This window comes from Rhinatrema bivittatum, chromosome 1 (genome assembly GCF_901001135.1).
Source record: "Rhinatrema bivittatum chromosome 1, aRhiBiv1.1, whole genome shotgun sequence".
Classification (NCBI taxonomy): domain Eukaryota; kingdom Metazoa; phylum Chordata; class Amphibia; order Gymnophiona; family Rhinatrematidae; genus Rhinatrema; species Rhinatrema bivittatum.
In genome coordinates, this window is record NC_042615.1 from 804,561,899 (window position 1) to 804,588,266 (window position 26,368).

A 26,368-nucleotide genomic window follows, 5' to 3' on the forward strand; every position below is an offset into this window, starting at 1 on the left:
GGATGTAAAAATGATTTCTTCTCATAATGGGTGTGCATCCACCGAGCATCTCAGTCTTCTCCATCTAAATGAGGAGGTACACATCCCGCCAGTTAAAAGCTGGCAGGCCTCACTTTTAGTTACATCTGTGTGCTAGCACTTTACCTGGCAAGTATTCACGAACCATTTCCAAATTCTCTTCTTATCTAAGGGCTTATAGGTAAAGTGAACACTTGCCAGGTTTCCAGAGTTGTGATGATACTGTTATCCTAGTAACTGGGGTCTCAGACAAGCTGAGGTACGCCTCGATGCCTCTGTGAGTTTAACCTCTCTTCAAATAGAGACACGAAAGGAGTCTTCCATAACGATATCACCAACAGGGTGAAGCAAATGGTTCCAGATACAGGGCCCCAACCACAGCCATGGCAAGGGCACACAGTCAGCAGGATTACTATGAGCTAATTAGGGGAATTACAATGGGCAAAATGGATTCCTCAAGTTATACAGAATGGCCTTAATATAGTTTTGGGATTCATTTTTCATTCATTTGCATTTCCTCCGATGAAGGGAGTTCGCTATGAAACACATCAAGACCATCGGAAACCTGCATTTTTAGCTTCTTGCTTAAAGATAGTCTATAGCTCAGCACAAGCACCTTGATATCTGATATGTCTGTGGAACCAGCCCAAGGAGACAATGAATGAGACGTTAAGTATTCCAAAAATAGTCTTTACTGCAAAAAGTTTCTTAGAAGAGAAATTTTCAATTGGCAGCAGTCAATGGCAGATGCAACAGTTACGGCAATGGACAGATTGATATGTGGCAATGGACCAATGAAAGGATATGGTATGGTTCTGAGTACCTCATTCTTAAAGCTAAGTTCCCATTCTTTTTTAGAATATACGTTAAAGTATACATGATGGCATCATCGATTTTTCTTTATTAGTGAAGCCCATTAGGCTTCTCCCATGTCTTGTTGTATTAGAAGGTTTAGTAGTAGACGTAGAGTAAGTAGTGGAGAGTGTTTGCCCAGCCCATCCACACAGGGAGAGTCCTTTCCTCCTAAGTTATATAGGTGGCTCTTGGAAACGCAAGGGGGCATCATGGAGAGAAGGTGGGTAAGCAGCATGTTTGCTGCCTGTCTCCCAGGACGTGGAGGGAGAGAGAGTGCTTTTCTCTCTGGTGCTGGAGAACTGGTCAGAGTTTCCATTGGTGGTGTTGAAGAATCGGTGGAGTACAGGTTCAAGCGATACCCAGCTACAGGACTCCAAGGGAGGAATCTACCCCCACCAGTTTCCAGAGGAAGGAAGGAGGAAGAGACACAGGTACAGCAAGGGGCCTTCTTGGGAGTCAGGGAACCTAGAGCAAAACTCCAGGAAGCCCGGAAAAGAGACAAGAGAGGGCCTTAAGGAACTGGGTACCCAGTAGGATTCTGTTTTACTACTGTGCTTATGCATCTGCTACCAACGCTGTAACTGTTGCATCTGCCAGACTCTGTTGCCAACTTAATTTCTTATTTTTTCCTGTAAGAAACCTTTTGCAGTAAAGACTATTTTTGAAACACCTAATCAGTGATTTCTTATTTGTTGTCTCCTTGGACTGATTCCATTCTAATGCCTTGGACCCTGGAGGCAAATCCCTTCCCAACATTCAAAGAACCCTGGGGGTGATAAGGGGTGCATGCTGACCTCCGAAACCCCTGAAGAACCCCAATATCTTTGCGAAGAGGGGAGCCAAGAGCTACATAAGTTTTCAAACATACAGATAAAAGGTAATAATGTCATCAGCATGCAACAGTTTAGTCCTTTACATATAAGCCGCATTTGGTGATGACCCTCTAAAATGGTAAGTAGTCAGAAATATAGTTAGAGAAAAACACGCAAGAGATCTCTAGTAAGAAATATGCAATTTAGGATGAACAGTGATGTACATGGGATGTATACATGGTCTCTTTTATAAGTGAAAGAGTGTCACCAAAGAACAGTCCATATGCAGGTTGGGCGCATGCCTATTTGTTCTGCTCCAGGCTGCAGTCACTAACTGCCGGCATAGATAACAAGGCATAGACATCTAGGTATATCTAAAAGCAAACCCCAAGATGGGTGTTACTTTCTACTTTTCCAATGACATCTCGCTCTTCCTGTATTGCAGTTAGCATGCACAAGAGCCAGGGCTGGTATGACCATAAGGCTAGACTAGGCGTAAGCCTAGGGCGGCGTCATTGGGCGGGGCACCACCAGGGCACGCGATGACGCAATTTTTTAAAAAAATGTGAAAGAAGGGGGCGACAGCAATCACAGAGCGCTCGCAAGATTTGAAGAAAGAGAGAGACAGAGAACTGTAACTCTTATATATCTACGACTGTCAGAGGGCACATTCAACTCAGGATGGGTTTTTTTTTTGGGGGGGGGAGAGGAGGAGGAGGCAGTGTTACATTGGTCTGCCTAGGGCGCTACAGACCCTTGCATCAGGCCTGATAGGAGCAGCATTCACACTGGTACTGATGGACCTCCCCTGCAAAGACCAAGGCCCAAAATCTGTTTGGTGTCGGAGTCAGCGCGCGGTGTGACCGATAAGCTATTCCTCCCTCTTTCTAGAAGACAAGGAGAAGGATTGTACCAGTTCAGAAATCTGGTTTAAGCAGTCTGGTTGTGATGTCTCATTTATGGTCAGAGCGTGGGAAGAGCCCTTCGAAAATCCTATTGAGAGCTTCCCAGTTGCCTCATGGAAGCCACCGGGTCCTCGCTGGTCATACCTTAGTCTCATTTTAATGCTGTGTCTGGGCACCAGAATCAGCGGCGGAATTGCTGGAGGTTCTTGCGCGGTTCTTGCGCGGTTCTCCATCCATCGTGCGGCCCCCTTGCTGACCTCTCGGAAAACAGTGCTCTGCAAGATGTGTCCGTAGTGATGCCGATTACCACTGCATCTACACTCTTGTCTTTTGAAAAACAAGGACAGGCCTACAATTCACAAGACACAAATCTCCCCCCCAAAACGTGGCACCTCCTCCTCTTTTCCACGCCACTGTGAACGGAAACGGTGTCCAATAGCTCAGCCTACATGGCCCGTCAGAAAGCAGCCACACGACCGCTGCGCTTTCCTTGATCTCTTGTGCCAGTCTCAAAGAAGCGGCAGCCCTAAAAAAAAATCCCAAAAAAGCAGATTTTCTTTCTCCTGCTCTTATGCCTGCTTGTTCAGTAGATTTCTTTTGCTGCTTTTTTTTTTTTCCCCCATATAATTTGGAACGAGATGTAATCTATTGCTGGGAACTGGGAGCTGGGGCTCAGGAGTCTGAAGGGCAGCCAAACCATGATGGCTCTCTTTGCCAGGATGCTCTAGCCCATATAACCAGCATTTTGTTGATTAATAAGAAACTCTTGCAGGTTCCCGAGTGCAATAAGAGAAGGGCGTAGCTCTATAAGGACAATTGTTATTGTAAAGGGCAAAGAAAAGATCCACGCTTTAAAGTTTCCTTCCTGCTTAAGGTTTTTGTTTTTCTTTTTTTATTTTGTGGGGGGGGGTTTTGGGGGGGGGCTGGAATTATCAGCCAGAAGGCCCCCTTCCTAGCCTCTTCCTTCACGACGGCGGCGCCTTTTCCGAAGGGTCTTTAATATTCATGGCCTGCAGGTAAATAAGTTTCGGTCCCGGCTTGTCAGTTTCTGCAGCACCGGCCGCCTCGCTGAGGTTGAGCCCATTTATCAGTCGGTAAACAGCAACAGGAGAAAGGGGATTAGGGAATTAAATTTCCCTTTTTCCAGTTGGTTTTTTTTTTTTTGGCACAGCCTGCTGTGTGCTTTGTTCCGAGAAGTTAGAACATAAACACACACACACCACACACATCTGACAAAGCTCTGGGCTTCTGTTCTTTCTTTTCTTTTCCAATGCAAAATAGAAATTGAATGCCGAGATCATGCTAAAACGGATGAGGGATTTTAATTTTTTTTTTTGTAGGTTTCGGGGTCGGGGGGGGGGGAAGCAAGCCGGACTGCCCCCTCCTTGCCCGCCATTGTCTTCAGCAGCTTTCCCCCTTCTCCCTAGGCATGGAAATGCAAGTGCCCGTGTCGATCAAGGGATCTAGCGAAGCTCGAGGAACGGTCTGGGGTCTGGCAGCTAAGATTTAATGCTAAAAAAAAAAAAAATGCAAGAGTTCTGCACCTGGTCTGCAAATAACCCAAGGGATCCGTACAGAATTGGGGGCGAGGTAGGGTGGAGAAGTCTTCGGTTCCCAGGGTGACCGTAACCGAAAGTTTTTAAGGTGGCCAAACTGGGTAGATAAGGTAACGGCAAAAGCCAGAAGGATGCTTGGGGCGCATAGGGAGAGGAGCAGCCAGCAGGGGAAAAAAAAAAGGTAAGCGAGATTTGTCTCTCTAGGAGTCTCTGGCGAGACCTGGGTGCTGGAGAATTCCGGGCCTTCAGAAAGATATAAAGCAAACAAGAGTCGGTCGCGAGGGCGGCTGTCGAAATGGTCCGTGATCTTCGTCGCAGAGCAGGTGGGGACCGACTTAAAGATCCAAACGCGTCCACCCTGCAGAAAAGGAGGAAAGGGGGAGATATCATTAGACATATTTAAGTACCCGCCAAAGAACGGGTGCACAGGAGGCGGGGCCTCTTTCAACGGAATGCGCCATGGGATGAGGGTGAAAGGGGGCAGACTCGGGAGTAACTGCAGGAAATTAGGTAGGGGGGGGGGGGATGCATGGAACAGCCTCCCAGGGGAGGCGGGAGAGACAAGGACCGTATCTGAAATCAGGAAAAGATGGGACCCAAGAAAGAAGGAAGGGATTTCTTGCATTTAGACAAGCGGCTTATCTCATCAGGATGTTCTTTCACCCTCCGCTATCCTTGTAAATGTTTTATAGAGTATGATAATAATTGTTTCCTTTTTTGTTTTTTTTTCGCTCCTGAACAGCTGAGGGCATTTCTTGATTCCAGAAGGCCTCTAACCCCTTCCCCGGTGTTAACTTAGATCTGGGCACGTGATTTACAGTTGTTACCTGCGCGGGGGGGATCTCTGAGGGAGAGGAAGGGGGCTACAAAGCTGAGCAGGAGATGTGGCATGGGCAGCCTGCGTGGGCCGTATGGTCTTTATCTGCCGGCGTGTTTCATATTTCTAAGCTGTGAGCCGAAATTAACAATAGTAGGAGTGGGTATTTCCTCTATGCTGGCATGTGGTTGCCCCACATGTACGTTAGGGTATATTTTCATTTTCAGGGTTCTCCCTCCCTCTCTCCCCCCCCCCCCCACCTCCCTTTTCAGGTTTCTTTCTCCCTTTTTATCTTTCAGAAATGTTCAGGTTCCTCTTACCTATCCCCAGCCTGCAGAAGTGAGACCAGAGGCGGGCAGTTCAGCAGCAGTCAGAGCACAAGCTCTCGGTTATTCTGCCGCTCGTTTTTAATAAGGGGGGGGGGGGAATGGCAGCATAATGAGCTCACAGGGACCTCCGTCGCTGGCCTGCCTGCCACCTCTAGAGTTGCCAGCTCGCCTCCACGACAACTGAACAGGCTGATCCGGTCCTGATTTTGCCCCACTGCATGCATGGATTTGTAGTCCTGGCTTTGCCTATAGACTTCCCTAAGAAAATCAAAACAAAAATTCCATGCATGCAATGGGACAAAACTAGAATGGGACAGGACCGTTTGGTTGATCTGGGGGTGAGGCGCCAAGCCTAGCTGCAAGGTATAGGTACATACATAACAGTAAAAGGAGGGTGTGAGGAAGAGTATTGTGTAATATCTGTGAGTCCGCAGTACTCAGACAGAGGCTTCAGTGTTGCTCCATATGTGCTCGGATGACTGAGTTAAAAAAAGAGGAATTAATTACCAGACTAGGTTGATTAAAAGAACATCCTAGGGACTGCTCTATCTGGTACCACTGGCACAGAAGCCTCCCAAAATGAGGATCGTCCATTTTACTGAGTGTTCCGGGAGAAGTGAAAGTGTGGATTTCAGATGCCTGCCACGTCCTGCTCCTCTACAAATAATTAATCAAAGACTTTATGGAGTAGAAGCAACCTTTAGGGGCCCTTGAAAATAGAGATTAGTGCTGTAGTCAGGACCTTACAACAGATGGCAAGCATCGCCTACAGGAAAGCAAACAGATTCTGATAGGGGACTCCATCGTGAGGAGAGACAAGTCCAGGTGCCTGAACCTGCAGAGATGGACAGAAAGTCCAGAAATTAGCCAACACAAACGCAAAAGGGCAAGGGAGCTCAATATCACTGTACAGGCAGGCACAAATGACCTTGCAAATGCTCAGTTAGTAAACATTGAAAAGGAGTTTAGGGGAAAGTGGTGGACAGGGAGCCGAATCGGTGGCGGCCTCAGAAGTGCTACCCACCTGCAGGAAGGACACAGGAGAACTTTACCTCATGACTATAGATTGGTGCAAGGGGGAAGGGTCTGGATAGATGAGTGGAAAGGGGGGAGCGGGGCGTGTAGGGACAGGCTGCTCTCCTCCACAAACGAAAACAGGTGAGAGCCTTCAAAGGATAATAACGCATTAGAAATCAGATAGCCTACAGGAGAAAGAAAGTAAAAATAGCAGAGACTTAGCTGCCAATGCAGCTAATGGAGAAACAAGAAGGAAAGAAAAGGCTAATACAAGAGAAATGGAGAAGAAGAGGCATTATCTTGGAGCGTCAGGTAAGGGAATGCTCGGAGTTTCATTCTGGTGGGAAATGAACGTCCCAGGCCCTAATCTCTGCAGGAGAGACAGAGCAGAGAGAGAAAAAAAAAAAACGGTTTGGGGGCTGGGATTAGTTCTTTTTCTTAGGAACACAATAGCAGCCACCCGAAATAAAGGGAGAGTCCAGCCAAGCTGAATTAGGCGAAAAAAACAAAAGGCATGATAAGGAGAGAAAATGAGATTTGTGAAAGGAATGAGCATTGAAAGGTAGAAATCTTAAATCCTTTAAGTCTATTGCTCGACATTTACAAAAGAGAAGTAAGGCAATAGATTTAAGGTGGTGATAAATGTGAAATGATTATAAATTACAGAGGAGAAGGCAGCTGAAGGGTGAAGAAGGTAATGATAGCCGACGGTGCGCACTTCAGGATATGAAACTCATTTGAAGGGTGGGCTTTGGGAGCCCCTCATGACTCTCTTAAAACTCGTCCCCAAATGGAGGGGCAGGTTCCAAGGATCTGGAAGAGAGTGGGCCCTGATCCTGTGACGCCCAGATAGGAAACAGTGGGGAGCAGGGCAGCTACAGACCATCAGCGGTGGGCAAAATAACGGAAATTATACCAAAGATAAAAGGTCGTGCAGCGCCTTGAAATGAATAGACTACAGGGCAATGGAAGGGGAAGATCCTGCCAGACAAACATGGCTGACTTCTTTGATAAGGTAACAAAAACAGTGGATCAGTTAGGTTTCAGTAGATGTTACTTATTTTCAGGAAGGCGTTTGACACTATTTTGCATTAAAAAAAAGAAAGAAAGATAGATAAGCAGGTTGGTCGGTATGGGAATAATATCAGTAAGCAAGGAGGAATGGTCAACAATGTCAAATGTCCAAACTAGTCAAAGTTTAAACTTAAATATTTATTGGATCTGAAGACGTCTCACCGAACAACATTTATAATCCACATCATCGGCCCCCTGACATGGACTGTATTCATTTTGACTGCATTGAGAGGGACCTTAGATCAGTTCTTGTACGCTGAAAGATAAATTCTGATGTGCCAGTCAAAACGAAACATGGTCCATATCAGGGGGCCATTGATGTGGATTATAAACGCTGTGTGGCGACACGTCTTCAGATCCAATAAATATTTAAGTTTAAACTTTGACAAGTTTGGTCATCTCACATTGCTGACCATTCCTCCTTGCTTACTGATGCGATGTTGATGGTCTGCTCTTCCACCATTTTTGGGTTTATGGGAAATCATAACCACATCTCCATGCCTGAAAGGGGGCAAATCTAGGACTGGATCAGCCGTTTCAGGGCAGCCCGGGGGAGGTGGCAACCATAAATGGGAGAGAGACAGAAGGGAAGCAAACAAAGTATGGACTCTAGTAAAAAGAATCCCAGGAAAGCTAGGACGAAAGGTCATAATCTGGCCGGTACCAAAGGATGTAGGTGACAAAGGCAAGAACAGGCTACCTGGGCCCAGCAGTATTAGTTTCCCGTCAAGCTGTTGCCATCCCAGTCACATCAACCTTAGCAAATTCTAAAACCCAAATCCACCACATTTGGGAATTTTCCTGCTCCAAAAGAAGCTTTTAAGCAGAGAAGAGTGGGCCAGGGGTTTAAGAATGCTGGGAATGGGCCAGGCTATCAATGGAAAACATTCATCATTAGAGACCTGGGTTGCCAACTGCCCAGTTCTGGACCGGACAGCCAGGTTTTCAGGCATTCCGTACAGTGTCCGGTCAGAAGTACCGACCGGACACTAAATGTCCGGTTTTGCAGGCAGATCATCATTTTTCCCCACAGCCTTAGTTAAGAGGAAGAGAAAGGCAGGACAGAGCCCGTCGGAGGAGAGCTGTGCCTTATCCCTGCCTCCTTTCCCATGCTGTGATTGGACACCATAGGGAGAGGAGGTGGTGCACAGCACAGCCCTCAGCTCCCAGTGGTTCTGCAGATCCATAGATACACTGTTTAGGAAGTTCACTGGCAGGGTCTAAAGTGTATGCAAATGAGGGGGTACCATTCCCCCACCCCCATCCCCCGCTCCTCAAGTGTCCAGTCCTGGCCTACAAAAAAGTTGGCAACTCTACCTGGATCCCTGAGTTACTCTTAGGATTGCCACATCACGCGGGCCATCCTGCAGAGGCCAGGTCAAGCTTGGACTTTTGCCCTCTTGCATAACTAGAATCTGTAAGAAAAGTAAAGACTACATTTCCATGCATGCAGTGCGCAAAAACACAGGACTAGATCAACCTTCTCCAGACTGACCTGGTCGAGGCAGGCACCTCCGTCTCCTAACCACGCTACACCAAGGTGATTCTGAATATTTGCCCTAGTTTTGTCAGTGCTTCTTGCCGAAATCAAGACCAGGGGGTTCACAAGATTGCTTGAAAGGCATTGCCTCACTCTGCCATCACAAGCAAGCGTCGTGCTGATGGCCTGTGGGATGGTTGCAAGGCTTTCCTGTGCCGCGGGATGCGGTATATGCTGTTATCAGTGAGCACCCATGCACACCACCCAGCTGGGAAGTAAATGAAGGCAGACCCCTTGCATTAAAAAGGCACCACGTGAGTTCCAAGGAAAGACCAAATTGATTGCTTTTGTAGAAATTCCCTGCAGCTTTTTTCCACATTTTCCAATTTCTTGTTATTAATTGTGACATCACCTTTAGTCTTTATTATAATGAAAAAATGACTGCAAACTGCATGGCGTAGGGAGCTGGGCGAGTGCCTGCTGCCAGCCGTGGGGGAAGGGAATCTTAAAACTCATTCTTATGACTTTAGGCAAATCACTTTTCCTCTCTCTGTTCTGGTGCACCTAACTAGGCTTGGAAATTAGTGGAATACCTTACTAGGGGTACATGAAATGCAAATGGCCCCGATGCTGCGGGTTTTCTGTCCTGGCACCAGTCCTATGAGTTCACAAAAAATGGTCTGATAAGATGTTGATCTGAACTGGCTCACAGGTGCATTTCTCAGCAGGGCAAAGGGGAACTTTCAAGACTTCTTTCCGACCGTCTTAAAAATGACTCTTCTCTGTGGAACCCACGCCTTGGGATTCACACAAGAAAGTATCGTTCCAGCTTGTTTTAAACTTGCAGTGAGGTTAGCAGTAATCACAGAACAAAAGAGCAAGTCACGGGATCCTACCGCAGGAAAAAAAAGTCAACAGACAGCCACGAGGAAAACAGATTCCCAATCTCCAGAGCGGCACGGCGTTAGAATTTCAGCAGCTCCAGTAATCCGCACACGCACTCAAGAACCCCTCGCTAAGGCCGGGTATGAATCACTCGTAGCCCCTGGGGCCATCAGCGCCAACTTTCTCCTGGGAGGTTCTTGCTCTGGAAATTGGGAATTGTTCGTTCTTCCTCCTAGTTTTCTGGAGAAGTCACTTGGCCTTAGCGCCTAGGAATCCTTTACCCCTTTCGTGTCCCTGGTAAAAGAGAGGCCCTGCTGTAGAACCAGCAGGCTTTAAGGGATATTCCCAGAATCCAGGAGGATTCCTGTCATTTTGGACTCCAATCTCAGTCTACAAATCTCCCTACAATCCACCCAGGAAAAAAAAAAAATCATCCCTTCCCACACTCAGAAATTCAGATTTGTATATACCAGAGATATACTCCACCCAGGGGTCATATCTCCACACATTTACTTAAAGGGGTAGTCAAAAGAGTTATCCTGCACTGCAGAACCAGCCACCTAATCTAGTTAGTGGCAGAGGTGAAACAGTAGAGATTAAGCTCAGTCAACAGTATACATACAGTTTCCAAATTTTGACCAGGACTACCCTAGAATAATACTTATTCCTTTTCTTGCTGAAAACTGTTGTTAATCTGCAACAAGCACTGAATTCTCTTGAATCTATGCATTGTGGATGTCACATAATGAATGTTTCCACTGTAGACTTCTTTATTTATTTGTGGATTGACACTCCTGCCCAGTGATCTACTGTTACCTTGGGTTTATGTGATCCCACCTTGCTGTTTCCGATCTGCTTCTTAGTATTGGGAGTTTTGTGTGATTGATTTACTGCATAGTCACCATAGTCAGTCACCGGGGAAATATTTAAGAAATATACTGAGTGTATAGGAAGAGCAGAAGATATGAGGAGGATGGCTGATGGCTCATTCTTTCTGACTACTATTTTGGCTGATCAGGAAATGCAACCCAAAATTTGGTGACTCCCAACTGGCGACCTGCGATTCGTTTCGAATTTTGTGATCACTGATCAGGATTCACAATTGGGCTCTGATTAATAGAATGATCCGGGCCATCCTTGTACCGAAGTGCTGCAATCCTAATGATGTGTGGGGAAGCTTGATGCCCAGTGGCTCCCATGGCTCTTCCCGTGTCGTGCTCATCCGAAAATGCTTCATGACTGTACCTTGGCTGGATAAAGGTGCGGCTTGGATTCCTGCTTTATAATGAACCATGATCACAAGAAATTGAAGCTTTGTGTCCTAGTGCAAGTCCTCTGAATCACTACCTCACAGTGAAAGAGGAGTAACTACATGCAATATTTTTTGCTTTCTCATAGCGCATGGAAAACAGGTTTCAAACCAGACTCAAGAGCACTCCTTGAATCCACTGTGTGGGTTAACATTGGTTTGAAACCCTTTTCCAAACTCACCAGGCAAAAAAAACAGTCAAATGAGGACAGAACTGTAAAATTTAATTATTCCACTCTTGTGATTTTTCTTCCTAAGCAAACTTTTTGATGCGATCAGTGCAGAAGGGGATAACATTTTTCTTTCTTATCACCTTGCAGGTATAATCTTTGAATAAGCTGTATAGAGGGAATGTGTACATCTCTCTCTCATACTCTGATTATTCAGAACCATGTCAGAACTCGGAATTAACCGAAGGGGGAAATGAATGTAAAGGTTTAGGTCATTTAAAAAAGCGCATTTTCAGACTTGACTGAACCAGAGCTCTCTTTTCAAAATAAGTTTTTTGAACATGTATTTTCAGTGGCTGGCTATATAAATGCTATTGCAGGGGGCTAGAAAGGGAAGATTTGTCTTTTTTTTGTAGATGACTCTAATGTCTGCAGCAGGGCTGACACTCCAGAAGTGGAAAAACTGAAAGGGATTACTTTTAGGAAGTTTGAGCATTGGCCGAGAGGCATGCAGCTAGGATTTGATGCATAAAGTATACAGTCTTGCACTAAAAGGGCAAAGGAGCAGTATATGATGTGATACCGAAATACTGGCAGCAAACAGGATGGTGAGAATACTTGATGACCTTATCTGGAGTACTGCATCCAGGTTCAGGAAGTCACCATTTCCATAGAAATAGACTAGAGGCAGTCCAGAGAAGGGCAACCAAAATTGTCCTGAGTCTGCACATTAAGCCTTATGGGATAAAATTAAAGGAACTAAGTATTATACTCAAGAGGGAAGTGAAGATGCAGGAACATATGATGTAGAAATTCACATACCTCAAGCATGTAAATAATGCACCAGGGGCAAAGATTGTTTTAGCAGAAAAGAAGAAAGACTGATGATATAAGGTTGTAGAAGGTAGACTCAAGAGAAGGGGGTGTTTCTTCCCGGAAAGGATAGTTGTTGCATGCAGCAGCCTCCCAATGGAGATGGTTGGGCAAAAATCAGTGCTAGAGTTCAAGAAAGCATGGGACATGCTCAGTGGAACCTTAATAGAAACAGAGAAACGTGACGGCAGAGAAAGGCCATGCGGCATATCTAGCCTGCCCATACACAATAATAATGGCGAGGAAAGAAAGGACAAGGCATGAGATGACATATGCTCTGCAATACTGCAATAGGGATTTACAAGTTTTTTTTGTTTTATTTTACCTTGACTTGGCAGCTCTGCTTGTTGTTCTCCAAATATCTCTGCGTCTTCACTTTTTTTCATGCCTCCATTGGCCTTACTCCTAGGGTAGGGTGTCCTTCCTTTTCCATTCCCCGACACTCAACTATCTATTTAATTAATTTGGAGGAAACAAGTGTACGTCAATGCCATTCTTAACACAGCCTCCTCTTTTAACACCTCTCCACTCTTGATGTCCCTTTTCGGCTGATAATGAAGTATTAATACTTGGGCTGTACAGTGCAAACACAGGTGAATAGCACAGAATTACCCCCTGCGGTTTACTAGTTGCGTCTTACAAACACAGCAAGTGCTCACTCATGGTGCTTCTGGAATGAGAGAGAAACCGGGAAGGAAGATGGTAGATGTGTTTTGTGCCTTCCACCTGTTATCAGCACTGGCAGCAGTAGTAGTCAGGTAACTTCTAAACCTTCTGTAACATATAAGACAAGTGGCTTCTAGGTGCTTACAGATGTTCCTAAAGCAAGATAAAAACAAAAAGAAACCTTCTTAAAAAAAAAAAAAAAAAAAGCATGAGAGGACATGGTTTCCCTTGATTTGGAAATGGATGGGCTAAAGGCTTGACCTTATTTCTTGCTGCTCTTACGGCATGGCTAATGACTGCCACTGTCTGCACCGTTCCTAGCTCTGGTTTGCGACAAGCGGTTTGCCTCAGCTATTCTCTGGCAAATTCGTGTGTTTGATTTAGGCCGTTCTAATGCGGAGCGGTTCCACTGAAAAAGAACTGCGCCCTTTGAGCGCTCTTTACTTGACTCAGAAGTGCAGAAGGTCAGGGAGCACTATTTGTCCCCCTTCCATCGAAACTGTTCTTGCAAAGCCATTATTGGTTTTAAATTCTGAAAGAGGCTTCTCGTGCTGCAACTTCCTGCCGTACCTCGGGGAGCAGCCATGCTGCTCAGAAACTTACAGGTACCTCGTGCACTCACTGATTGGCACCTACTGGCTATGACATCACAAATGACATCACCCATGCTGGATGAACCAATCAGATTGCATTCCATGAAAGGCCCCATGACACTGCCTTAAACATGCCGGCTGCCAGGACTTGAAGGGAATTCAGGTAACGAACTTCAAAAATTCTGACTTGACCAGTAAAATTTTCAGTTGCTAGAAAGGGCGTTTTTGAAATATCGCACACTATAGAGAGCTTGTGGCTTTCTTTTCCATATTAGTTTATGAACTGCATGAAATCGAGAAAATACAGTGAAATTAACAGGTAAAGACATGTCACAGCGACATACCAGAGAAGAAAGATGTAGGCCCTGTCATCTGTCAAAATTATTGAGCAAATTCAGCAACAAATGCACTTGGCTAGCAAGGAGACAGTCTAAACCAGGTTGAGCAACACAGCAGTCTCATAGTATTCTAGCACGCCTTGATGCTTGCAAAGCTGTCAGCTCTAAGTCACAGAGGATCCTTCATTGTGGGTAAGACTGAGTGGGGAACATAAACAGAATAGATGGACGTGCTGGTCCTTATTTGCTGTGTTACATTGCATTTGTTTGTTGCACAAGGGGCTTCATGCCAACTATTTATGTATTATGAGAATTAGTGTGAATTGCAACACATATCGATCATCATCACTTCTGGTACATCAAAACAGATTACATGCAGGTACTTCCCTATCCCCACAGGGTTTACAATCTAATTTTGTACCTGAGGCAACAGAGGTCAAAGTGCCAAGGAGTGACAGCAGGCTTGGAAACTGTGGTTTCCCTGGGTTATAGCCCACCACTCTAACCACTAGGCTACTGCTCCACTCTGCTTTAAAGGTGCCACAAGGGGTTACACTTGTCTGAGGGTCTAGTTGACCTGCACTTGGCATTATTCACCAGAACGACTGACCTGTCCAATCTGGTTCGCCAATTTGGTCTTTCCCTGCCAAGAACATTGAGTCGCACAGCCACCTATCGGCTATACAAATTGCTCGAGTCGGCACCTGTTTCTGTGCGTGTTTGGGCCTTTGCATAAATTAGCATCACACAGGTAGGACGATCTGACGGTAATACTTAGGAACTTCATTGGACGTCACAGCCAAGGCAGCAGGTACTGGTAGCTCCAAGAGCAGGTGAGCGTGGCTGTTCAACTCATGGACTATGAGCTGCGTTGCAGGTAGGCTCCGGGACAGCATGATTCTGAATGCGGAATGACCAGCCAGTAAAGGACTGAAGGGTGACGTTTCCTTCTAATAAAGGCCTTGTTTCTGATTTTAAGAAGGGAAAAAGTATCTCTTCTTTTTGTTGCTTTTTTTTTTTTACACCTGTCCCTTCACAAAAGGTACCTGGAAAAAAAGAGCACAAAATGATTAATAAAACACACGAGAAAAGCAATGAGGCATCACATAGCCGCAGGCCACATAGGCCCATCCGAAAACATTGAAATGCTGTAGCTTTAAGTCTTCATTACGGTTTGATAGAAACCCACTGGCAGGACATAGCAGAAGAGATGAAAAATCTGTTTACTTTGTACCACTGTAGCACTCGGTGCACAAACGGATGCGCCGCATGACTGTAGTAGAACATAGGAATAAACACGGTGACTTAGACCATCAGATCTGGATATGTCTCTGGGCGCAGTCCGGCCCATTGCGTGTTTTGTCCTTTGCTGCGATTTGCCATGGAAGGAACCAGCAAAACTCCGAGAAGGGGGGAATAGCTTATGCTATGTCCGCGAGTCCTATCCCTTCAGTGTCCCTGTGCCTTCCAGATCCAACACAAGGGCTTTTGGGCTCGGGCCAAAATCACGTCCAACACAGGTGCACCTTGTAGGTTAGCATGCTCGTGAGCTGAGCTCGGGATGCGGTGGATTCTCTTTGGGGGAGGAAGGGGGGGGGGGGGGGACAGGAAGGACATCCTGTGCTCCTTGTCCCTTTTCCAGCTGGAGAAACACCTTGCAGTGCCTGCCTCTTTTTGACCTGTCAGCGGTGGGTTTGGCGTTCAGCCCCTGCTGGTCTGTCTGTAAAAGTATCCGTGGCTCTATAGAATTTTCCCAGCTCAGCGCGTGCCTTTCCATCGGTGGCTTGGAACGGTGCCGGTAAGAAGTGAGCTAAAACTATTTAGATATTTTTGGCAGCCAGTTAAAGCCTTGCTTGCTTCCTTTTGGGGATACCCGAGCGGGATGGATGGCGGAGGCCGGTACTGGAGGCTGGAGTTGGTGGGGAAGGGTGGAAGGGTGAGTTTGGAGGGGGGTGGCCAGCAGTGGGCTGTGAGGTTTTATGGCGATTCCAGTTTGCGGTTTTATCGTGTATGCACATTTGTAAACGGAGGTGACTGTATCTTAAGAGGTAATGCAGCATATGCATGTTTTAAACAAATAAAACTACTTTTCCTTTTAATACGGCACCGATTTCATCCTCCTGTCTGTCCCCTCTATTCACTAACTCCTGCCCCCCTTCTGTAGCTCAGCCTCCGTCTCAGGGCAGTAGGCCACAGCGGGTCGGATTGCACCGTGGCTGTCTCACACAACAGATCCTTCTTTCAGCTGGGAATAAATCATCATCAGCTGTGTTGTGGCCAGCCAGACTAGAACGCTATTTCAGGCAAATATTCAAAGGCGAGCACTTAAGCCGGGAACGAGCGGGAGGCAGGAGAGGAAAATGTATTGATCCCTGTGCTGTAGTGCAGAGGCAGTTAGGAGACTGCAACTTTGATAGTAAAACTGTGCGGTAATTATTAGGTTTTAATTTCTGCTCCATTAATTCCTCAATTCCCACAGCCAGGAAGTTCACATGATGTACAAAAAGCTACAGAGAGGTTTTTAAGACCATTGCTTGTGTCAATATATATATATAGTGAAGGAAGTTCAGAGGCACTCTGGTCAGGATTTATTCATAGGCTATGCAGGCATTTGCAGGGCCAGTGCAAGGGGGGATTAGGCACCTTCTGGCCTTGTGTCCGCTCCTCCCCCGTCACACACACACACCCCCGGTCGTGCCGCCACCCCCTAATGGTCGGCATCCTAGACCCTGGCCTGGTTCGCCTAGTGCTTCCGCCCTCCCGGGGCATTCGCCTCCAGCGCCAGATTTTGACGGGTGCCGGAGAGTTGTCGCTGCTGCCACGCTGCCATCCGGGCCCTGCCCCTGCTGCGCCGCTTGCCCCGTAGATCGGGCGCTGCCCCCCCGTCCCCCAGTGATCCCCCTCTTAGTCTCTCCCAATCTCCTGGAAATGATCCCCTTTGCGGTGCCTGCTCCATGCTCACCCCCCCTCCTCTCCTGGTTCCCCTGCAAGTTGCCTGGGAGGGCACTGGATCAGGAGGCAGGGAGCTGTTCTCGGCGGTGCGACACGGAGCCCAGCGTAAGGCAGTACATCTTCAGCCTGCCTGCTGCCCGCCCCCCCCAGATTTTTGCGCCGCTCTGTGCGCAGGGCCCTAGTGTGGCTGTTGACAAGTGCAGGCCCTGTGGTCCGTATCCGCCGTCAGATCCTCCGCTTCTGTTTCATTTTGTTCCTTTCTTCCTTTTAAAGCCCAGTAACGGTGATTATTAAACTCTTCAGCAAGCGCGAGTTAAACTGAATTTAAAGCCAATCTGTGCGGTATTTGAAAACCACGGTGCGTTTTGACAGCTGCGGGTGGAAAAGGTGACTTAACGGTGCAAAAAAAGAGTGAAAAAGTAGCCCTCGGGTCGACTCAAGAGGAAGCTGCAGGTTTCGGCAGGGGGAGGGGGGAGCTGAGTCGTGTCCCCCCCTCCCCCCTCGTCGTTTGCCAAGCTGGGAGGAAGGAACATGTCTGACCCATCTGGACCATCTGAAATGGAGGGAGGGAGAAGGCAGGGGCTGTGGAAGATAAGAGCGTCAGGATCTGGCAACCTTGCGGCACCCACGGCGACCCCGCCCCCTGCCTTCCCCTTCCTCTGCCCCTTGAGGTGTGTGTGGGGGGCCACTTCCTCCTTTCCCTCCACTCTATTCACTTTACTAACCCCTTTCCCTTCCCCTCTATCTCTCATTTGTTCCCCTGTTCTTTCCCTTCTCTTTCACCCTCAACCTCCCCTTCCTTCCCTCCACTCTTACCAAGCCCTTTTCCTCTCACCTTCCCTTCCTTCTCATTCACTTCCATTCCCTCTTTCGCTTCTCTCTCGGCCCCCTCCCTCCTCACCCCCACCCTTCCCTCTCCTCCCCTTCCTTCCATTTTCTTCTTGTCACTCACCCCTCCCCTTCCCCTCTCTTCTTTCACCACCCATTCCCTCCTCTTCCCATCCACTATTCCCTTCCATCACCCCTATCATTCACTCTCCTCCCTTCCATCCCCTCCCATCCTTCTTACTCACTGCTCTCTCCTCTTCCCTCTCCCACTTCTTCCCTTCACTCCCCCCCCTCTCTTTTCTTCCCTTCACTCACCCCCCCCCCCCTCACTCCCTCTTCTTCCATCATTCACCCTTCTCACCTCGGCATGTTTTTGATCTTCCCTGGACACTCCTTGCCAGCATCCCTCTGTTTTTCGCCGCAGATCTCACCCGCTCTTCTCCTGCTGGAAACATTTTTATTGGGCGATGAGCCAAATTCAAACAGTGCTGTCACATACACACACACACATTCTTTCTCCCATTCACATACATGCTGTCTCACATACTCATGCTCTTTGTGTTCATGCAAGAGAAACCACACATGTGAGTGAGAGAGTGAGAACAGCTACATGTATGAGAGTGGGAGAGAATGTGTGTGTGTAAGAGCATATGAGGGGGAAAGTGTGTATAATGTGAGTGAGAGACTGTGTGTGAAGGAGAGAGTGTGAATAGCAGGAACTGGATGCAGTAAGGATGCAAGTTCGAGGACAGTGGGAGCAAATTTATGCAAATAAAGGGGAGTGGCTCTCTTCCCTCCCCTCCCCACCCACCAGTGTTGCCAGATGGGCGGTTTTCATGCCCAATTGGGCTACTTTCCAATGAGCCTGTGTGGGAAATTTTTCCGTTTTTTCGGGTGCGGGATTTTGAGCTTCTTTTTTTTTTTTCTTGGGCGTCTTGCCGGAAGCGGGGAATATGTACTTAAAGCTGCAAAGCATGAAGCTATTAAAGGACCAACCTTTCCCTGATGTGTGACAGTCACAAAAAGCCACTGCAAGCCGTGACTGCACGGCATCAACCCAGGCGTGAAAACGGTGAGAACAAGGTTACATTTTTTATTGTCCTTCGTTCTTCTTTCTTTAGCCACACCATTACAAAAATAAAAAAAATAAAAATCCCTTACAAGCACCACCATTTGGAGGCAGGAGCAGAATCTGCTGGGCAGAAGGAGCCAGTATATGTGCCCGTGTTTCTCTGTGTTGATTGGAACTACAAAATTTTGGAAAGTTTTAAATAAATCTCTAAAATGTTATTTAACTCTTGTCTTCTATACCTATGCTGACGAGTCTCGACCAATTTCTGTGCATGCCACGTATTTGCCAGCACGCTTTTCAAACCCAAACTGTGTGCAAGTATTCAATATCTGCACAACGCATACGTTCTTTTACATTTTCACTTGCTTTTAAAATTGTGCACTGAACGTGCAGGGGGTCAGCATGACCAGGTCAAACATATATAGCGCCCTGGTGTTACACGTTGTAATACATCTTGAATGGCGCAACTCTGCACACTGAACATGACAACCTTGCTTTTATACTTTTCTAATAATCTTCTTTTACATACATTAATGTTGTATACTTGTATGCAGACAATGCAGGAATTTGTGTACTATGGTGCAGAATTAAAAAAAAATGGCTCACAACTTTTGAGTTTTGGGCTACATTGGGTGACCAATTGGGCTGAAAAAAAAAATTTGTGGCATCTGGCAACACTGCCACACACCCTTCAAGTGTCCAGGCCAGCTCTATGGAAAAGTTGCCCACCCTTTCTCCCTATCCCCTGCACTGATATTTGAGATCCTTTTAACTCGCCCATTAAATGATACACCTAGGAGCAAGGCTTATAATATAATATGAAAGATGGAAATATAGGTCATTGAATTTCTGAATTTTCACGTTTTTGCCTTAGACCTACTTCCTGTTGTCCGACCTTGCTGGGGGAGGGGAGGGGCCCGACAACACCATCGGTGCCCTGGAGGCGGCAAAATCCTACATCCGTCCCTGCTAGTCTGCCCACTGCCGCCCCTGCTGCAATGCCCCCGGGCTCCATCTGCCCTCCCCGACCGGGGATCCCCCTACCCTAACCCCTCCGCCACCGGACGGGGAGCAGGAAGGAGAAAGCAAGAGAGAAAACTCAGAACGCAATGAAAGCGGGGAAGGGAGGGCACAGGAAAAATAAAGAGAGAGAGAAGCCAAGAAATCAAAGAAAAGCCAAAAGAAAGGTGCGCGAGTGTGGGGGACCGGGAAGGGAAGCAAAAGAAGGGGAGAAAGCAGGCGCGAGCCAAAGTTTCCAGCAAAGGGCAGAAAGGAGGTGAGAGGGAGATTTCTCGCCCCGGGAGACCTGAAGGAGCGGGCAGGGGCAGGCCGGAGCCGCTCTCGCTCCTGCACAGCCCCGGGAGGAGCCGTCCCCCTTCCCTGCGGACGGAGAAAGCATCCCGGCGGCAGCAGCAGCAGCAGTTTCCTTGCTCCAGAGCGCCATCTCGTGGCCTTTGGGACGCAAGAGGAAATGAAACAGCGGCAGGCAGGCAGCGCGAGAGAAGAGCGCGAACCGCAAGGTGGCGGGAAATACTGGCGCGCGCGCGGCCCCCCTCACCCGGGGAACCCGGCCCAGGGGGAGGCAAGGAGCAGAGAGCGCGCGCCAGATCCCACGGCGGACAGATACAGCCGCCGAGTTTGTGCAGGGAAAAACAGGGGCACAAAACCCACTCCAGCTCCTCACGCTTCAAAGCAATGCCCCTGGGATGAACTCCATTCGGCGGCTTCTGCTTGCCCCGCTGGGGTTAAACTTGTACTTTTTCTTTTTTATATATATATACCCGCTAGCACAATAGATGTCAGCAGGGAAGGGCTAATGGGCACACCCAGTCTGCCAGCAGTGCCTGCCTGCCGTGCCCCGGTAAGGATCTCGCCCAGCTGACTGCGCTACAAGCCTGCCCAGCCTGCAGGGGTTCTCCAAGCTGCTTTTGTCACCTGTGCCTTGCAGTAATCTGTCATTCCTGATAGAGGGGCGCATAAAGTTTCCAGACCTAAATCAACCACACCCAGACTCCTCCACTTCTTCCACCCAAGCTCTCCTCCCCCGCCTCTGTATGAATAGTGCCAGGGAGAGGCTGGGATTTAAAGAATGAACTTTCCCAAATGGTCCTCTTCCCCACAAATATGTAAGTGTGGCACGTGTTACAGTATTCTCAGGGCCGTGATATATCATATCCAGCCAACATAAACTTTCTTTGAGGATGGCAGGGGTGCCTGAGTTTTCCACACCACATAGATCCAATTTGACAGTCTCACGTGGTCAACTCACATGCAGACGACACGTCTGTATGATTTTCACAGCAGTCTCATAAAATGTGAGTTTGCTTTTCTCGAGGACCATACAGAGACTCTGCACTATATGGTTAAACTGCAAAGAAAAAAGTAGAATAAATTTGGCTGGACAGATTGCACCAGCAGCGGAGCAGTAAATTAATATATGCTCTCTGGTCCTGGCTTTGCTTTGATTAAACTAGCTTTTAATTATTCACTGTAGTAAGGAACATCAGTAAAAATATTGAGATTATTGCTGCAGTGAAAGCAAAGCTGCTCTAGAGCAATGAATGCAAACACTGAGGAGACCCCGTCCTGGAACCAAGGGCCCCCCTTGCAGCGGAGGTGAGGGCCCTCTTGTTACATCTCAGGGCCCCAAGGAGGCAGAACTGTTGCACTATCAGGTTGAACTCTATTAGGGGTGTGCAGTGTTTTTTTTGTGTGTGAGTGTGTGTCATTTTTGTTTCATGTCGTTTCCTGCATTTCATTTTTAAAATGTTTTGTTTTTTCCTAATTTCGTGGTTAGTGCACACCATGTTCCATTAGTGCGCACTAAGTCCCGTTGGTTAGAGAGCTCTAATGGAACTTAGTGCACACTAAGACGAAACTGAAAAAAAAACATAAATTAGGTCTTTTTTCTTTTATTTCGTGGTTCCAGTTAAATGAAACAATTATACATCCCTAGAACCCATCACCCCATGCTTGCTGCCATTACAGCTAGCTTTTTCCGCACTGGGAATTATAGAGTTCAACCAACGGCAATGTCGTCGGCGTGCCGCACAATAGCCCAAAGGTCCTGCATTTGGAGAAGAAAGAAAAATCTTTCATTTCGCTTTCAAAAAATGGGCTTTATTTTTTCCGACTGCATCCTGCAAAAAAAACCCAAAATCTATTCAGTCGAATGCAATCCGAAGAGACTTTCTGACTGTCTCTGATTTCCATAAACAAGGAAAGTGGGACCAACCTGGAGCTGTAAAGCAAGAAAAAAAAACAAACCTTCAAATAAAAGCCATCTTTGCTGTAGATGCTGGAGACAAAGCTCGTTCCTTCCTGCACACCCTCAGTAAGGCTCAAGCACGATCTTTATAACAAAGCCAGTCGCCTGTCTAGATGAGGCCTACGATCCTCACCTTCTGTCGCAGTCTCCCTTTGCACTTTTTCGCGGTTACCCAGAGAAGCCACGGTTCAGGCAGAACTCGGGCGCTTCCCGAGCTCCGAGTCTGGATTGAAATGTCAGTTTGGGTCATTTGTAAATTCTTCTTTTTTTTTTTTGTGGTCGTTTTCATTTATACGCATCGCGCCCCAACCGTTTTGGTCCGATGACCATAAACTCCAATTAACTTTCCACCACCGCCTCTGTCTCACAGGGTCCCTTAAAGCAGTGTTTGGAAGTTAACCGCCATGGCGTGCCGTTGGGAGTGCTGATTGGGGGGGGGGGGGAGGAGGGTGTTTAAGCCTGGGATTTGGAGGTGCGGCTTGCTTGCGATTTTCAAAAGTAAAACAGGATTTTGAAACCACAAATGGAAGCCTACAGGGGCTTCTTTAAGTTTGTCCCATTACATTAAATATGGTTTCACACACACACGCACACCTTTAATCTCATTCCTTTCCCTCCTCCCATGCCATAGGACTGACGGTAATTCAGGCCTATTCCAAGTTCATGATTGGGCCTTAAACCTGGAGGGTTCTAAACAGCCTTTCCCTTGGCAAGAACCCATGTGCCGTATGCCTCTGTTCACAAGGGAGCAGGCCCTTAGGTTGCAGATAAAATGATTCGCAGGTCAGCTGTAGGGGATTTGGTTCCCCCACTCTACCTTCCCTAAGAGCCTAGATATTTGATGTTATTGCTGAAACTAAGACCGGGTCCCCTACAGGGATCCCAGTGGATGTAGAGGTGTGAATCCGAGTCTCCCTGGGAACTCTGGGGTAGCTGCTGTTGACCTGCAGTGTAGAGGGGATATCCCCACAAACTCTGTAGGCACTCAACCATACACAACAGGCAAGCTGAGCGTACCTTTCCTGTACACCTTCCCCAGACCACATATTTCTGAACACAAATACACATTGCAGCTTGCACTGCTGTATAAACCACCCCAGCAAACAAATACACTCTGCAGGGCCAATACTTCCCCCACCCAGAGTAGACCAGTGATGGCGAACTCTAGTCCTCGAATGCCTCAAGCCAGCTGGGTTTTCAGGATATCCACAATGAATATGCATGAGATAGATTTGCATACAATGGAGGACTGGAGTTTGCCTTCACTGGACTAGACGCAGAGATATAATGTCCCTTGCACATACATACACAGAAACAATGTTGGTCCCCAGCTCATGCCCAGAGTGCACGCAGACCTATAATGTGCTGTTCTCCAATACAGCCACCATACACAGATATTCTTGCTCCCATCTACACATAGAACATAATATAGTAACAGGGTACATGACAGCAGATAAGGAGCATTTGGCCCGCCCGGTTGCCCTCTACTAGAGATGTAAATTGGATGCCCGGATCATTTTCATAAAACTGCAGGAAATTTCGTATCTCCCGTGGTTCGGTATTTTTTTTCTCGTGGCGAATCGTTTTCCGTTCAGCATGCACTAACGGGAGTTAGCACCCACTTAACAGTGGGTGCTAACTCCCGTTAGTGCGCGCTAAACCGAAAAATGATATTTCCCAAAAATTCGTGGTAAATTCAATCATTTGTCGGTTTTACCGATCCATGACGAATTAGGAAATATCGTACGAATTTCCTAATTCGTCAAAAATGAATGCACATCCCTACCCTCTACACTGCACTAGGTCTGTTTATCACACCTTCGCACACACTTACCTATCCTCTACTCAAAACACACACACGCTCTACAATCCATCCAGGTACACTTTCATTCAGAAGTTATTTAGAAATTGTCTGTCATGTGTGGTAATCTTGAAAAATTAATCTTATAATAAACAGATGTTTATGATCTGCCTACTGAATGGGCTGATTAAAAAAAAAAATCAATCAAACATCACCAGAAGAAGGAGGTGGCACAATGCACATATCGCATCCGAGGAACGGGTCTCTCCTGGTTTAAATCTTATTTTTCAAATAGGAATCAGCAAGTTAAACTGGGTGATAAGTGCTCCATTTGAAAGTCATGGGATCAGGTGTTTGCAGGGCTCTGCGTTCCCCTCAGTTCTATTTAATAGTTATTTACAGCCGCTGAGTAATATTTTGTCGTCTTTAGGAGTATGCTATTGTATATATACCCAGATGATATTCAGTTTGGTGTGCCCTGCAATCTTGATGGGTGCTTTCCGGTTCAACCCTGGTGGTATTTAAGTTTGAAAACGATGACACCTATTATGACGGTGACACCTATTATGATGGTCAATTTAGTTTAAAGTATATATGTATTTTAGAGGTTCATGGTAAATGAAATAATTTTGGACACTATTGGTACACTTCGGTGCATGGTATTTAGTTTGAGCCATTCTTTGATGAGGCACGAAACTTAGAATTTCAATTGGACACTTGATTGCCTTTAAAATCGCACATTAAGATGCTAGCCTGATCGGCATTCTTCAAGCTTTGATTGATTCGATGCCTAAAGTATTGCATTGCTGTCACAGATTTTAGAACAGGAGTGCGGTGAGTGGTCGGTGCAAAACACAGCTGCTGGCATGATAACCGGCATGTGTACGATTCAATGACGCTGCAGTTGAAGAAGCTGCATTGGATACCGATTCATTTAAGAATTCAGTTAAAAATTCTTACTTTTTCAGTCACCTTTCACAACAAATAACGATATGTTATGTATTTTTGCCACTCATCTATTTATTTGTTTTCTCAATTCCTGTTGTCAGGGTGGGAGGGGGGTTGTGGGTCTTATTTTACTTTTATAGCTCTGATGATTGCTAGTATGGTTGTATTTCCTAATTTGTGTTTGCTAAATCATCCAATAAAAATTGTTTAAATTAAAAAAAAAAAAATTCTTACTTTACTCATAAAATCCTTTAGGACTCCCGTCGCCTTGCTAAAACTCATAGCTGCACAGATTTCCATTTGTTAAGTTCTTCTGGACAACGTTTGTTGGTGACCCCGGCGCTCCGAGTGTTCTCATTTGCAGCACCCGTGTCATGGAACTCATTGCCTCCTGCTTTCAGAGCAGAAGTGGACTATTTGTCTTTTACAAAGAAAGTTAAAGTCAAAGCTTCTATTTAAGTTCTTTGTGGTTTGATAGTGTTGAAATTTATGCGAGTATGAGATGGATTTCTAACACCCCCTACCCGGTCAGCTCTTGGGGATGGGGGAGAGCACATGGGAAGCATCACGCACCACGCGAGGCCCCATGAAAAGCGAAAGAGTCTTTCTTTTCAAGGTCCCTGGGGTTTCCTTTTTTCCCCACAGGGGCTCCTCCTGCTCACCAGGGCAGCCACGCACCAAACTTCAACACTCCGTCTCCTGAGTTCCTGTCCAAAGATCCAAGTCCGTTACCGTAACTGATGGCAGGGCAAAACAACGTCCAGCGAACCCTGACACACCAAAGAGCAGTGCCCCAGCACTGTAACACAAGGCGACGGCACAAAAATAAATCACAGTCTCTTCTCACAACTCTCGTCTCAGAATCTGGTTCTCTTCAGGGACACTTTGTCCTTACAAATTCTGGACTTCCAGGATCTTGCCCTCCTGTAGTCCTTCCTGTCAGATGAGGTCTGGCCAACCACTTGGAGCAGGATCACTTTTCCTCTCCTGGCCAACCACTTGGAGCAGGATCACTTCTCCTCTCCTGAACCTTCCCAGTGGAGGCATAGGATCCACTGGCGCCACCCCATGAAGAGATTGCACCCAAGATGAACTCCAGTTCTTGGAATTCTTTTCCCACTTCTGCCCCAGCTGTTACATCTTGTTTTTATTAGGGACATCTAGTGTGAGACCCGTTGAGCAATGTCTGGAATCCAGGGAATATAAGAATGTATAAATAAATATAATGACCAGAATAGTCCATACCAGTGTTTCCTGGAGGCACACCTAACCAGTTGGGTTTTCAAGATATCCATAATAAATATGCATGAGAGAGATTTGCATATAGTGGAAACCTAGTTTTTGCAAATGTAAATCATGCATATTCATTGTGACAATCCTGAAAACCCAACTGGACAGGTGTGCCTCCAGGAGAGAATTGGGAAACACTGGTCCATGGCATCCGCACACAGTATCCATTTCTGCTGGACAGACTTATCTAGTTTTGTTACATCTCGATTGCATGCATGGCTATCCCTGTGAAGAGCAGGATGATGGATCTACACATGCAATGAAGGTAAAACCTGACTAGATTAGGCTATCCTGAGCAACAAGATGGCATGCAATAAACGCAATGCCAACTGGGCTGGCACCACACCCCAGGTCAAGCAAACGCCTGGAGTCAGTTCTTGTTTTTGCCAGCACTGCATGCATGGATTTGTAGTTTCTGATTATCTGTGGGGAAATCAATGGGAAAAATCAGAACTGCAAACTTGTGATCCGGGACTGAACCAGCCTGCTGGGTCGATCTGGGGTGAGACAGC

At 46.7% G+C, this 26,368-nt stretch overlaps 1 protein-coding gene and 1 long non-coding RNA gene across 2 annotated transcripts in view; one reads left to right on the forward strand and one right to left on the reverse strand.

Annotated features, from left to right (window-relative positions):
• The window catches only part of CELF4 (CUGBP Elav-like family member 4), a 1,498,022-nt gene that overhangs the window by 745,490 nt on the left and 726,164 nt on the right, over positions 1–26,368 (forward strand). The gene's annotated exons all lie outside the window — the stretch shown is intronic.
• Positions 13,660–19,940, reverse strand: LOC115078245. Its single transcript, XR_003853102.1, has 3 exons — positions 19,856–19,940; positions 17,839–17,922; positions 13,660–14,743 (listed from the first exon to the last, which is right to left on the reverse strand). It is a non-coding gene; the product is annotated as an uncharacterized LOC115078245 (long non-coding RNA).